Here is a 16,444-nt window from a genome sequence, read left to right on the forward strand (position 1 = left end):
GCTCTCTAATACACTCTTCTTAAATCCTGCCCATCCTGTCTGCTCAAAATGAGAAACATTAAACGCTCAACTTAGAAAGTTCCTTTCGTTTTCGCCTCTACTTCTTTGGTGTACTATATCTATTGCTTTTTAAGCTCAGCCACCTTCGCTGCTCGTTTCATTTTCACAATGAGACCTGTTTTACTGTCGCCACATTCCTGTTGTGTTGAGGACACATTCGCTTTTCCAGGCTGTTAACTACTCTCACCATGTCAGTTGTGATTTGTGTGGTTCAAAATGTGAACGCCCAACGTGGGGCTCGAACCCACGACCCTGAGATTAAGAGTCTCATGCTCTACCGACTGAGCTAGCCGGGCTTACAGAGAGATATACAGTTAGCCATTTTGGCTGTAGTAGCCTAACAAAAAGCTAGTTAGCCTAGCTGACAGACATATATTCAAAGCAGCCAAATACCTAAAGAATGCATCAATAACAATTAAGAGAAGTGAATAAAAAGAAAATTACCCGTTGCACAGAAGAAAGGACCTAGTCACAAAGACCACAACAGTTTTCTCTGCCAACATGGTGAGAATGGACTCCGTGCTGCCACCCTCAAGTGGCCACTAGAGGAACTGCAGTTGTTTGTACTTAAACGCTTGGGAGTTTCTGCTTGCCATCAAACAAATGAGATGCTTCACTGGACTGACTGATTGGTATGCCTGCTTAACTGACCCTCCTCCTGTAAGTAGCAGTGCAGTGTCTACACAGGACCGTCTCCCGCACAGTGGGGAGTGTCTTCAAGCTGACATTTAATTGCACTTTCCCACAAACAAGGAGTCCGGAGCAGAGTTTTATAGCTGCGCTGCATCTGCCAGGTCTGATCATGGCTGAGCAGCTGACGTACTGCTTCATCTATATGACCTCTAGAGTTCATCCTCCCTCTTTTAGCCTTACAGATTCTTGCTAGTTGAGTCAGAAAGTTTTAGACATTGCTCTCTGACCTAATCCCTACTCCTACCTGAAGCAAAGACCAGCACTCCAAACCTGTCCCACTGTATCCCTCTGTCTGCCCCGTGACCCTTCACGGCAAAGGAAAAATGATGGTTTCATCTCACTTTGTATGTCAGGAACTATATGAGTGCAGGCAGGTCTACAGGGTCATCTCAAAAACTGCTGTTTTGCTGAGTTGGACCACGACAGCGAGAACAACTCACACAGTGTGCTCAAACGTCCCGGAACCACCTCCTCTTTACCTGCACCCACACACTCAGCACGAGCCTCCCAAGAAAGACGTGTACAGAATGTGCTCCTGTTTTCAACATCATGGCAGCTTTCAGCCAGCTCTCCAAAACAAACTCAGTAATGAAAGACAGAGAAACTGCTCTCCCTTTTTGTTACATTCATTAATGATACGGATATTCTCTATATCTACACAAAGAAGAGGCAGATGCATCTCATACGCGCCTCCTAACATCCTCAGGACCTCCAGCCTTGTTTTAGTCAAACACCATTGGAGCTCTGCTGCATCTGCTCCATTTTTACTGTCACAGCAACTTCACTGGAGCAGTAACTGATTCTCCTGACCCACAAAAAAAAGAAAAAAAAAACTGAGGAAAAACAGACAGAGAGAGGGAGAAAAGGGAGCGAGAGAGGGGGAAGCCCTTATTTCACAGTCCACTGCTGTTTTCTCCGCCCAGTCCTACACACAAACACACTCACACACCGAAACACCACGCACACCTCCCATCTGTCCTCAGTGGGGGGGCGGAGAAGGAGGAGGAAGATGGGGGGGTGGGGGTGATGATGACTCACCCACTGCCCTGTTTTATGTAATCGGAGCAGACAGGCTTAAGCCACCAGGGGGCAGCAGATCCTGCAGATCTCATCTGCAGCAGGCCAAGAATAGCAACAACCAGAGGAGACGGTGCTTGGTTTTATAACCTAATTTACTATCGGGCCTACATTTTCTCCCATTTTCAGCGAGTCATGCACCTGTAGGAGGAACAACTGATGGGAACTTTGTCTACTTTTCACAAATAATGTACTGTACAGCAATTTAGAAGCTCATCCCCCCCGCCGCCCCGCCCCCTTTGTATAACCTGGCATCATATGATGGAGAACAAACATGTGTCTGGTGATGGTGTTAAAGAGTGCAGCAGAGTAGGAGGTGTGTGTGTGTGTGTGTTCAGTTAAGGGAAGAGTAGCCCTGGCATTTCCTGTTGGCATTCACACAGAAATAGACCCCGACAGGGGCAGACAACATAATGGGGGAATTTCTCAGCAGGACTGGGGTTCAGTGGGTAAGCCGGCCTCTGGGCTTCACCCGCAAAATTTTACTGAGCGTGTCACAAATCTGCAATAAAGAGAAGGTTCATAAATGACTACAAATAGGTGCAAAAAAAGTCAGAAGGGGATGCAAAATTCCCCACAGAGACACCCAAGAGACCATAAAGTAATACAAAATAACCAAGAAATGATCCAATATGACAAGAAATGATCTCAACTAACATAAGGTGAAAACTGGGTTAAAGTAGATGAAAGATGCCAGCAAACACGCAGACAAAGACATAGAGCGGCTAAAAGAGCCCCAAAAGATGAAGACGATGATTAGAATGAAGCACAAACGTCTGGGATGGTGTAGATGGTGTAGCGAGGCCTTGTGTATGTCTCATAATCCATATTTGCGGGGTGTAATGGTTCAAAGGATCCACAGGAGAGTGCGTGAGTAGATTTGTGCGTGCATCCAGCATGTATTTATGTTTATGTGATTATATATATGTGTGAGTGCTGTGAGTGCAAGGTGTGGGTGTTTACATAGGAGAGCATGTGTTTGAGAGTGTCAGTGCCCACACAGATGAGGGGGAGGAGTGTTTGGGGTGGCAGAGGGGAGTGTTGGAGCATTTGGGCCTCAGTTTTTTTGGCTCCATGGATGGAGTATGATCTCATTTCTGGGCAAGCCGTGCCCCATAGGCCGCAGTGGGGGAATGGTGTGGGTGTGGAAGCTCAAAATTGAAGCTTCATGTGGTGGTACCAACCACTTAAACGCAATGGAACAAACATGGCCGACAGAAAAGCTTTCTTTCCATGTCGTACAATCATGCTCTGTTCCTCAATTTGAGACACGTTGCCATGATGGAGGAGCAATCTTTTCCCCTTTGATCTCCTCCTGTTGCATTACAAAAAGCTCTCAAAGCCTCCCCCTCCACTACACTACAATGCAGGTATTATATTTATGAATGAAAGAGCGAGGTGGAGTGTCATTTCCCTCCACCCACAACCCCGAACACTGAATGAGTTCATTAATGAAAAGAGCGGGGAGCGAAATCTGCAGGACATGAAAAACAGGATGCACAGTACAAGGAGGGCTGAGTGATTAGAGAGTGTAAATTAGTGAGGGCATGAGGCAGGAAATGGCTCTCTCCTCTGGATATTTGCATGGAGTATATATAGATATATGGAGAGGGGTGATCAGCGGGGGAGGGCAATTATGAAATACAACATAAACAATAGCATCAAGGACTAATTTAAAAAAACAAAAAAAACAAGACATGGTTCTGACTCTGGATACTGCCATTTACAGACAGGTTATAAATCAGACATTGTTTTGTTCCACAGAAACAACACAGGTTCATAAACAGAGTGCATTAATGTACTAATGTATTGCATTTTTGGATGCAATCAAACATCTCTGATTGGAAATAAAAACATAAACCCTAAAGATGGTTTAAACTAAGTGCAGTCCTTGCATCACTAATAATATCTCGGGCTGTGTACAGCAGGAAAGATTGCAGAGTAGACCAGCTTTGCAAGAAATAAAACCACTCCATTAAAAGGAAAAAAAAAAACCAAGTAATTTTAAGTCCCATCCCTTTATTTTTGGGCTCTATTAGTGTGGCTTTGCAAGATTAAAAGTAAAAATAAATAAATAAAATCTTTACTTATCTTATGGTGGGCCTTGGTACATCCCTCCAGTTGATCCACTATGTTAGCTCCTCTCCCTTTTAAAACCACCTTCCCTTTAAGGTAACTTACTTCTAAATGGTTGGCTGTCAAAAACAGAAGGCTTGAATTGGAGGTGGGTGGAGCCCAAACTCCCAGGGTTACTTTTAGATGGTTTGGTACATTGAGTTTGGTACAGTGACATCATGCAAAGCCAAGAGTAGATAGTCGGACAGTCTGGAATTTGATAATTTAGAGCAGTTAAAGCTCTAGGACCAGAGTTTGTATGTTCTTCCTGTGTCTGCATGGGTTCTCTCCCAGTATCCTTCCTCCCATAATGCAGATAGGTTAAGCTAATTAGTGATTAATTGGTTAGCCCTGCAACAGACACTGGTGACCTGTGTAGGACTGTACCCCGCCTCTTACGCTATATAACAGCTATGATATGCTCCAGCGCAACTGTGACCTTGAATTAGATAAGTGGAAAAACAACTTGAGCATTTATTTTTGTAACTGTATATATGTGACAGAAAATGAGTAAACACGTATATTGCATGCCAAACTGGTGTGAGGTTTATCAGTAGTTTATTTATTTTTCCTAAAAACTGAGAATTAAGTTATTAGGTTGTGCATTATGGTGTGAATAATACTATTTCAGTAGATTGTATTATGATGACATAGTGGGGTCAGGGGTAAAAACACTTATTAGCAATGCCCAGATATTGTAATACCTCTCTAAAGTAAGAACCTGAACATGAACCCTTCACATTAAGAGGTTGGAGACTCTGAAGAATTCTTTATTTTAATATATGATAGTAACTCTTAAATTTAATTTGATTCTTAAAAGTCTTCTAGTTTTTTTGTCTACTAGTTTTTTTTCACTATATATAAAAACTTTATTTAACAAACTACTTTTTTCATACTCTCAAAGATTTTGTGCTTAATTTCTCCTGAATGTCCTGCAAATATGTTTTAAAATGCTTTTAAAGACGATCTGGCTAGAGAATGACATTTGAAAATTAGCCCGTTAGCTAAGAGTAGGTAATTGCCCCGAAGCTAATCAAACAAATAAACAAAACACACCTTCACAAGGATATATTTAAAGACAGATAAACTGAGTTTTAGATAAGGTTACTGCATTAATATCTATAAGGTTAAACTTCACTGTGCTATAAAATCTTGAGCTAAATGCTAGCGCTAGCATGGTAACATGCTAACAATCATAGATTTAAAAGGTAATTTAACATATAAAACACATGCATTCCTACTAATAATAACATGGAAGATACAAAGGAAAAACACTATTTTATATTTATATATCACCCAGTATTTTTTTTTTCTCTGTGTGTATCTTTTTCTGTACAACAACACCAATATTTCCATAAATAACGGGTGCGGATAAAATACAAAAGTTACCAAAGATAAAGAAAACAAAGTGTCTAAGGCTCAAAATTCAAAATTTTACAGTTGAGTTGGTAGATAAAAGTAAATATTTTGTGCAGACTTTTACTTAGAATGGCAGCATTAAGTTACTATCTATGCGTTCTCCACACAGAGTCCCATGAATTAGGCTAATTACTAAAGATACTCATTAGGGAGCTCGAATAAGTTAGATAAAATATTTATAAAAGCCTAAATGCTATTAAAACTATTACAAATGCCTTTGTAGAAGACAGTGAAATAAGAGGGAAAAACCCCTAATGCAGGAAAAAAGAAATATGTGTATCAACAGTTTTCTGTCAATGTGACTGTAAGGATTCTACCATTCTCATAATGACTGAATTAATGATAACATTTTTTTTGCACTCATAAGGCTTTCTATGTTAATCATGCTGGTTTAGCATGGTAGTGTAGAATTTATTTATTTCTGCAGGTAAAATTGTTGAACAAAATGAAGATTTTATTCAAAATTGCAAAATTAAAAAAGAAATCTGGGATAATCGCTCTATCAATCTGAACAGGAAAAGTGGATGTATAGATAACTGTTGCCAGCCTGGTTATATGCGTTCAATGACCTCTTTGTTGGGTGCACCTATTCAACTGCTTGCTACCAAAAATATCAGCTAATCCTATGGTAATTCAATAAATGTAGGTATGCAGATGTATTTAAGACGACCTGCTGATCTTCCAACTGAGTATCAGAATGGAAAAGAAAGGTGATTTAAGTGACTCGCGTGCTTTACAACACAACCATTGCTAGGGTTTACAGCGAATGGTCCAAAAAAGAGAAAATATCCAGTGAGAAGAAATGCTCTGGTTGAAAAAGTCGTGGTAATCCCAGAGGTCAGAGGAGAATGGCCAGACTGCGTCAAGCAGATAGAAATGCAACAGTAACTCAAGCACTCGAAACAGCCAAGGTATGCAGAAGAGCATTTGTGAACACAACAGGTTGAACTACACTGGCAACATGGTGGCACAGTGATAAGGACTGTTGCATCACAGCAACAAGACCCTGAGTTTGACTCCACCGTCTGGCTGGGGCCAGAGGTTTGCCCTGTGTTTGTGTGGATTCTGGTTTGAACCAACAGCCCAAAGACATGCAGAATAGAATGGATTGATGTGCTACAGCAGCACACTGGGTGCCGCTCCTGTCTGCTAAGAACTGTAAACTGAGTCTACAATTCCAAGCCTGCTCAGAACAGTTTTCATTTCTGCTGCGATATTTGGCATAAACTCCATCCTCCCTTGTATCAATGGTTCAGGCATGCAGTATTGTTGTAGATGATATTTGCACTCTCTGGGCTCCTCAGCACCAGTTGAACATTGTTTAAAAACCACAGCCTGTCTGAGTATTGTTGCTGAGCATGTCTAACTGACTCCATTTTCTAATCTAGCGAGTTTGTGGCTTTTCTGTTATTCAGTGGGATATTCTTCTCTGTAAAACTGACCATTAGAGCAGACGTGACTCAATGTTATAAGACAGGAGCTTACATGTGAAACGCTCTAAACTGTCATTCTGTAATACAACAAGAGTCACTTCTTATTAGCTCTGGAAATAATTATCTTATCAGTCTGGTCCAATTACAGGTTCAATTGCTGGGTTTGTTCACTGCCTGGGGTCAATGCAATCTCCCGCGAACACCCTGGGAATTCAGAGCGGGGTATAGCAGCGAGCAGGATATTGGGTCACGTGTCAGTGATTAACAACAGTGTTAATTAAAAATATGACTGTTCAGGAGTCTGCACACACACCATGCGCTGTGAGGGAAAAGCATGCTGCGATACAGGTGCAAACAAGAACACAGAGCCCCGTTCAGAAGCACGCAGACAACTTCTTGCAGCTTCTTGAGCTGTTCGATTACATAAAAGCAGCGGAGATAGATTTATGCAAGGCTCCGAGCGAGACCCGTGTCTACTTTACTTCCAGTTTCTTTACTCATTGCGTAAATGTGGTTACCAAGAGACGTGTTGCTATGGGTGTGTGGGTGTAGAGCGGCAAAAGGGACCGATGCTGAAAAGACATTCAGCCCTGAGAAAAATAACAGAAAAGAAAAAAATGAAAGGTATGTGAACTGCAGGAAACAGAAGGCTGGAGAGAGTTTCTGTGAATCACAAAACACAAACTGACTGTGAAAGAGATACTTGGGCAGCTGCTGAGGCGCTAAAAAAAACAACTCAGTATGAACTCTCCAGAGTACTTGAATAGTTACTTTTCAAAAACATACGGTGTGTGAATAAACTATGATCTATAGATCGATTTTGTAAACTAGATTTTACACTCTGGCTGTGTGTGAAGTTGTAGAAATTAGCCTTGATTTTGCAAACAGTAACACAAACTTATCCATCGCAAACACCAGGGTTGACAAAAAAAAAGGTTTCATTAACAGACAAATTATCCTGTTGATAAGGAAATAATAAATAGAGGATGAGGCCCACATGTTCTCAAGATCTCAAGTGCTGCCAGACAAATTATGCACCACCCACTGCAGGGTTAGCGGTGATGCACAGGGAAGTATCGTCTGTGCTAATACCTCTACTCAAGCTAATTTGACCTTTGCTTGTTCTAATGGAGTAACAGACCAGAGTACTTTGTCCACCCTTGGATTTTAATCAAGTGTTACCGTCACAGTGTAAAGATCCCAGGAAGAAGCTGCTGGATGGCTGAAGATGATTGGATTTCTAATAAATTGAAGTCAAACTAATCTTGGTTTTAGCACCTGTATAAACAAACTAGGGCATCAAAAGTAGAGGTTATTTGATCCACAGCCCCCCGTCTACACTGGCACATTGTTACAGACACCACTTATCCATTCATTTCCTCAACCGCCTCACCATTTCAACCCAATTCGAGGGCAATCTAAATGGTAGAACTATGTCAAAAGCTTTAAAGCGTCACACAGTTGGTGCAGATTTGTCAGTTGCACATTCACGGCCTGAATCATGAATCAAGTGACATCTTCTGCTCCACCACATCCCAAAGGTGCTCCATTGAATGGAAATTTGGGGTATGTGGAGGCCATCTGAGTACAGTGAGCTTGTGGTCATGTTCATGAAACCAGTTAGAAATGATTTGAGCTTTGCGACATGGGCACGTCCGTAACCATATTCAGGCAGACTGTGGTGTGTAAACAATGCTCACCTGGTGCTAAGGAGGGTGAAGTGCGCTTTAAGATTCGAAGTGCTGTGCATTCATAGATGCGCATTCCTAATATGATGGGCTGACATCATAGCAAACCCTATGAATTAAGAATGGGATTTCACTCAAGCTCATATGTGTGTGAAAGCACACAGGCAAATACTTTTGGTAACATAGTGTATTAGTGAGACAGTTAAATTAAAATGCTCCGAAAGGCACAAAGAATATTGAGAATATTGAAAGACTCTCTTCAATGACTGGACTTAGCAGACAGCATCAGCTACAGCTGTAAGTGTCCTTTCCCACCTATCAGTGAAAGTGGCTACGCCTCTAACTTTAAGCTTGAACCAAATCTGTTCTAAAAGTGGAGCCTAGGGGAGACTGACTTGTTCATGGAGCAAACTCAAGTGTTCACAAGAGGGACTTCCATTTTTTGCTCTCTTCAGTCCCAAAGGTTGCCGATTGGTAGAACACAATCTATAAAAGCCACTCGTAGTGTAAACACATGGATATTTCCAGCTGAATTATTGTGCTGTAAAATATGTTAATACTTTATTAAAACACAAGTGCACTACAGTAAATATATTTAGGTACGTCCCAAAACTGCCCACGGGATCCATTACATGTGCTCACAAACAGTAAACCTAAAATAGATAAAAATCCCTCTGGCCGGTAAAAGCACAACAAACCACTAATATCCACAAGAATCAGGCCATTAAGAGACCACAATATTGCAATTATTTTTTTAATAGGCATTTCTGATTTAGTGTTACAATAATACAAATATAATAATAACATCCTGTAAAAGGCTTGCCTGTAACCTGCTAACTGTTTCCTAGCTTGTTGACCCCCGCAGAGGTCTTGTTTGTGAGTTAATGTATTTTTGGAGCGCTATAGATAGCTGATAGTAATTGACCCCATCCATTCACGAATCACTACAGAATGAATGGCTCTGTATTGGATAACAGGGAGGGATTAAAAAAAAAGAAGTTATGTGAGAATAGTTATTTGATTGGTATCAAAACACTGGGACAATGCAGATATATTTTGAGCTGCTCTGCACAAGGACAGGGATTGAAAGGAGGAAGGGTGGACTGAGACTAAGAAAAGCATGCATTCAATCTGCTCCTTCCTCACTGCCTTCAACCACTCTCTGCTTTTGTTATGCAACAACTCGATCTATAGGCACAACTCCAACATACGTCCAGGTGAGAGACATTAAAATTAACTCTTTGGCTGACACCAGATGTAAAAAGCGTCCGTGTGTGATGTCCGCCGTCTTTGTCTTTTTTGTCCGGCTTTATCTGCGCTTGACCTTTTGCCTGAAAAAAAAAAAAAAAAAAAAGCGGCTGAGAGGTAATGGAGAGGAGCAGGACACAGAGGAGCGAGGGGAAGGCAGAGAGGGCGTCTCAATGAAAGCTCTGCTGCTCGGAGGTCTCTCGTGATGTAACACATCTACATCATGTCGCCATGGCAACCCCGCATCAGCACCAACTGGCTGTGGGGAGGAAGAGCCAGTGTCTGTGCTGGTATGTTACAGTACGGTACCCTGGGAGAAAAAGTCTGTATCTGTCCAGAAAACATAAAGAACCATGGGTACAAATTTCTATTTGATAAGAGTACCTTTCCATTTATTATATAAATGCCAATAATAAACATAGCAACTAAATGAATACTCACTAGTGACTATTTTCAAATGGATTAAAACTGTCCGCAGGCTTTGCTTGAATTCAAAGGTTTCTCCTTGAAAACTGCATAGAGCATTTAAAATATTCAGATCCTATCATTGAGCAAAGGCACACATTCAGCCTCATTCAGTATAATAAAGCCTCTCGTGGCAAACTCCATCCTCAATAGAAACATCAGCGCTATTCACTGAATTATTGTCCCCATGTTCTCCAGTGAGTCTAAGTATAATCCAGGGACCTTGAGGAAACAAAACTCGAGTACAAACAAAGAACCACTAGTGAAAAACTTCTGCCCCCTGCTCAGTGCCCTGGCTGCTAAAAATAAACCAGATATTGAAAAGGGAAGAGAAAAGGCACAAGGCTACTGGCTCACAAAGCCAAACTGAGAGATGGAGGCAGGCGTTGATGGAGGCGAGGAGCAGGAGCGTGTGTGGGGGGAGGGAGGTGTATGTGGGTGTTTGTATACTTCATTTTCACAGGTTGAATCTGTCTGTCGGTTTCAAATCTGATGCAGTCCGAAGGTGTTGAATTGGTGGCAGACAAGTTCAAAATTACCAGAGCTCTTCCACTCTAAAGTGGACTAAGTTTGTCTGCTTCCACAGGGTCGCTGTTGATTTACTTTGAGGACCATAATAAGAAAACTGATCCCTACCATCTCTAAAGGCATCATAATGAGATCCAAATCACCACCAATGGGGTTTGGGCATCAGAGTTTGATAGCATTGTGCAGTATCTTAGCTGCTCCTAGGACTGCAATCTTCTATTAAACAGTTATCTCACAGAGCTTTATTTATAATGTGAGGTAAAGACCCTACAATATTAGAGAGAACACCCCAACAACCAGACAGCTTCGCTAAGAATAAGCACTTGGCGCGAGTGGGAAAGAAAAACCCCTTTTTGACAGGAAAAAACCTCCAACAGGACCAGGCTCAGGGAGGGGATGTCATCAGCTGTGAATAGTTGGAGGCAAGGGGAGGAAGGCAGGACAAAGACAGGCTGTGGAAGAGAACCAGAGATTAATAATAAGTAATGATTAAATGCAGAGTGGCGTATAAACACACGGTGAGTGAAGAAGAAACACTCTCCAACAGCCTAGGCTTATTGCAAAGCAATCAGGAGGGGCTTGGGGGTCATGTCTGTCTCATGAATCCAAACTGCGAGCTGGTTTCACAGAAGAGGGGCCTGAAAGCTGAAGGCTCTGCCTCCCATTCTACTTTTAAATACTCTAGGAACGGCAAGTAAGCCCACAGTCTGAGAGTGAAGTGCTCAATTGGGGTGATTTAGTAAGTTAAGATTAGCCTGATTATTCAAGACCTTGAAAGTGAGGAGAAGGATTTGAATGTGAGAGACCTCAGGTGTTGTACCTGGAAGGGGAATGATTACTGGAGGGGTTACAGCTCACAATGATCTCAATACCACAGGTACCACTTTGGACTTTCCACATCTTTCCACAGCTTTGTAGGTATCTATATTTGGATGATTCCTAATCAAAAAGGGGAAAATAAAGAACCACTATGCAAATTAAAGAAAGCACAAACTTCCTGTTAATTGGCTTCTACATATTAACAGTAATTTTCAGAACTTGTAATCTTTGCAAGTGCCCTAAGTCAGTCATTTCAACACAAAGAGCACAGAAACCGTATTACAGGAGGACTTTGGTTAAAACTAATTTGTCAGTTTCCTGTAAAAAAAAAAAAAAAAAACACACCAAAGAAACAAACTGTTTCAACAGATTTGTGATAAAATCAAGAGAGCAGATGAAGCTGACTGTGCAAATGTGCTCCACTGACTCGTGCCTCTATGACTTGTGTATTGTACGTGACTCCATTCGCATGAGAGCAGAGGAAAATTTACCTCCACTTTTTTAGACTTCAGGAGGCGATTACAGCTTCAGCTCCCAGTGTTCCCAGTTGTCTCTCTGTACCCCTAAATTTCCCTAAATGTTTTTTTTCTCCCTCTCAACTCTTACTATTTACTCCTCATCCTCTCCCGCGCCGATGCAGGAGTGGGAGGTGTTGCTAGGCGACAGATTCGCTCCTTCTTTTCAAGAAAAAGAGTGCAGACCTTGACTCTCTGGGTGTAAAAATAAACAGAAAAAGAAAAGACGGACTTAGAGAGAAAAGGACAAGTATCATTCACCTCTGGCATGAGAGCCACGCTCTTTGTTTGTTTGTGAAAATATTTTCCATACAACCCCCCCCCCGGAAGCTCCTCATCTACATCCTGAAGTGGTCCAAAAATAACCCACTTATTTATAGCTGCATTTACATCTGAGATAAAAGCAAGGCATCTCTCACTGTCTGTAATAAACTTTCACACTAGGCTATGATGGAGCTGTTGTGCTGATGATCTGTCCGCTCTGTTCCCAATGATGTGATGACTAAGGTTGTGGAGGAACAGGCTGCTCAGCCCTCATCCACAGTTTTACTCGCTGCCAACAGCCAAAGCTGTGAAAGTCACACCTGTTGTTGAAAAAGTGTGTGCACAGAGAGAGCCAGAGTACTCCTGCCCTTTGAACATCTGCTCAGTGTGTATGTGTGGAGAGGACAGTGACAGAGAGTACACGCTGATCAATGAGTGCGTGTGTGCACATTTGAGAGCGTATGAGTGGGTGAGTGACAGCATGAATATGAGTGACAACAAGTGAGTGAACAGAGTTTTTTTGGGGTTTTTTTTAGCAAACGCTGAAGCACATTTTGTTAAACACTGCTAGGGCACTGAAAGGGATTCACACCCCAATTTTACACCAAGCAGCACTGAACTTAATTAATCACACAGAACTATTAAAGTCACTTTAACAATATGCTCATCACTACCGCCAAAATAAAATACTTTTTTTAATCACTGCTGGTGACATTTCTTCCCAGTGCTGCACATTCACTGTTGCACACGACAACAGTGCCACTTGTTTGGAGGCATGTTTCTTGACACCTGATGAATATCTGGCCCTTTAGCTGTTAAGTGCTATGAAAATAGTGATGTTTGTAAATAGCACTAATCTAAATCACAGCTACAAAGCAAACCACAAAAGCAAGTAATTAATGAAGTAAAAATACGAATAATATAAACAGGAAAGGAAATAAACATTATTCAAGACCATTTTTAACATGTTAAAAGGTTAAAAAGACATAATGTAAACACATTACATACACAAGGTGCATCACTTTAAGGTGATTCTGATTGCAAGATGGAATTCTAGATTTACATTTATCGGCCAGTTTATAAGGCTCACCTTGCTTGCACCGGTTGGGACGCCCTTTTGTCTTACAGAGCTGCTTTAATTCTTCGTAGAACAGGCTCAAGATAGTGCTGGAAATATTCCGCAAATCTGACATGATAACATCACACAGTTGCTGCAGATTGGTCACCTGGATGTCCACGATGAGAATCTTTCACATCTCTGGTGTTTCAATTATGCTAATTTGGTGATAAGGGTCCAAAATGTGCCACATAAATATCTACCAACAACAACAACAACAACTAAACGGTCAATTTAAGGTAGGTTGGATCCATGCTTTCATTTTATGTCAAATTATGATTCTACCATCCCAATGCTGCAGGAGAAACTTTGACTCATCCGACTGGCAATGTTTTTTTTTTTTAATTTGACAATCTTATATTGTCAAATTCAGGTGAACTCGTGCAAACTCTAGCCTCAGTTTCGTGTTCTTAGCTGATAGGAGTGGCACTTGATGTGGGCTCCTTCTGCTGTAACGTGTTGTACATTTAGAGATGCTCTTCTGCATACTTTGGTTGAAACAAATGGTCATTTAAGCTACTGTTACTTTACTATAAATCTAGAAGCAGTCTGACTATTTTCTCTCTCTAAAGAAGGATTGTTTGTACAACCAATACAGATGTTTGTGAATGAAGTTATGCTTAGACTCCTGATTGGTTAAAGAGTTAGCTTGAACGGAAAAGACAGCACCAAGAAGTGGAAGAAGAAGAAAACCAAAGATTTGAAAAAGCATGCATTAGAAGACAAAAAGTGGCCGGAGAGGACAATTTTCATTGTTTTTACCCCTCATTTTCACTGCAGATGAATTCTTTGTATATGACAAATTCAGCCTTCTTGTGACAAAACAACAAACAACAGCACACAAACAAACAAAAGAGCAGCTAAGAGCAGCTCACAGACTAGCTGTTCCTCAGATTTTTGACACTGCCTCCTGCTGACAGTACACAGCTACAACCTAAAGGCAAAGGCCTACATTGCTGAGTGTAGTACTCGAGGAAGAGCCCTGGCAGCAAATGCTCAATCTCCTTTAATCTGTAAGTGGATGTGGGAACAGTTAGCAAGGCTGAAGATTTCAACCTGGTTACTGGCTGGCATGGACAGCAGATCCATATTCTGGACACAGGACATGAGTGAATAGCTTTTTGGTTGAAAATAGCTGCTTGCAGTGCATGAAAACACCCAGTAAAGCTAAATAATGTGAAGTCAAAAGGAGCTGGAGACTCTTGGAGATCATGTGATACATTGTAACTATAAAAATATCAAATAAAGTGATAAAAAAAAAAGATCAAACTTTGTTCTTTTTTTTTTGTTTATTTACAGACCTGCAAATGTCCAGAAACCATGTGATCAACTTAACAAGTGATAAATATGTAGATATATTTTCTGTTGTTCACATTTATTATGGATCATTAGCTGATCATGCTAAAGCAGCACATTAATTACTCTTTGTCTCTGCCTTTCCTCACAGTTTTATCTATTTGCCACATATGAACAGAGATTAGATGAACTGATATCTTTCATGATAAATTGCCTCTTTTTTTCTCCCCCACGATTAGAGGACTGAGTTTAAAAAAAAAAGTGATTTAATGAACAAATTCATGAGCATTCGAGTGAAGATGTGAGAGAGAGGGGACATGAGTGAATGAATGAGCGAGTGAGCATGTGAGTTAATGCGGGCTGGATGAGTGGCTGCACTAAAGAGGGTTTTAAGTCTAAATGAGCCTCCACGTGAATATCGAGACAAACAGAAGTTTCTAGCACAAAGACACCACACTAATTGGATTCACTTGAGTCCATTTGCTGTCGGGGAGACGAGGCATTCATCCCTTCGACCCGTTGCTCTTCATCCATCCACCTCTCCACAGCCACCCACCAGCGATACCAACACAGCCTCGTCTCATAATGCCAGAGAGTCTCATGACAACCACAACAATAGCAGCGCTTGAGACAAAACAGTGTGTGGGACACCGGGACAGCTTAAGTACCTGCGAGACTCCTGGCTGGAGAAAAACAAACAGCTTTGAGTGTTTTTGTTCTGGGAGCTCCTGAATAAAGATGTATGCTATTTTTGCCCTGCGCGCTGCCAGCGATGTGGTTTTTTTTTCTGTTTTTGTTTTTAAGGCATCTCTGAAAACACTACATCTTGAAGAAAGTGACGTGTGCTTGGTCACAGATACCAAGAAAACAAGATTCACGTGTGCAACAGCAGAGTGAGGGGCGCGCTCTGTTCAGGGAAAACAAGTCAGTGAGTAACAGTCAACACTGTTAGCCAATCAGATACCGTTGGGTTAATACATTTTTGGTCAATGACAGACTTTTACGGTTAATTGAAGGGGTTTAACTAAAAATGTTGCCATTTCTGTTTAGGAATTACAGCCATTTTTATACACAGATCAGAGGATTTAAAATAATATAAAATAACTGACTGAAAAGCAGCTTCATGTTCCTTTGCTAATCAGATGAATTAATCTGGATCATTTGTCAAACATGGTGGAGGCAGTCAGTATTTACTGCTGATGTATTAGTCCCACATTTAGTTTGTTGGGATCTGGCCATCCTATAAACACATGACACCAATCCTAAAGAAACAGGTTTTTAACAACTCTCTAAGGTATAATGTTAGACGGGTAGATTAAATAATCAGTAAACATAAAGTACAATTTTGCAGGAGCGTGCTTGCCGTTTTGCAGCCATTTCCTTATTTTGAACCAATCACAGTACTCGAGCAAAGTGATCGTAACCAGGAGTTCATTAAGGTCTGTGCTAAATTTCCTGGCAGTCCATCCAAACAGCTGAGTAAAATGTAAACCTCATGGATATGCAGGAGGAATAGTGACAGGCTCACCAACCTCAGTTCGTCTTGTAACCGGAAGGTTGCTGGTTCGAGCCCCGGCTCGGACAGTCTCGGTCGTTGTGTCCTTGGGCAAGACACTTCACCTGGCGCCTACTGGTGATGGCCAGAGGGGCCGATGGCGCGATGTGGCAGCCTCGCTTCTGTCAGTCTGCCCCAGGGCAGCTGTGGCT

At 41.5% G+C, this 16,444-nt stretch overlaps 1 non-coding gene across 1 annotated transcript; it reads right to left on the bottom strand.

The window, feature by feature from the left end:
• Nucleotides 1-283: 283 nt before the first annotated feature.
• trnak-cuu lies at nucleotides 284-356 on the bottom strand. Its single transcript has one exon. It is a non-coding gene; the product is annotated as a tRNA-Lys (tRNA).
• Nucleotides 357-16,444: the final 16,088 nt, after the last annotated feature.

The sequence above is a fragment of the Simochromis diagramma genome, unplaced genomic scaffold, assembly GCF_900408965.1.
Source record: "Simochromis diagramma unplaced genomic scaffold, fSimDia1.1 OVJJ01000685.1, whole genome shotgun sequence".
Lineage (NCBI taxonomy): Eukaryota > Metazoa > Chordata > Actinopteri > Cichliformes > Cichlidae > Simochromis > Simochromis diagramma.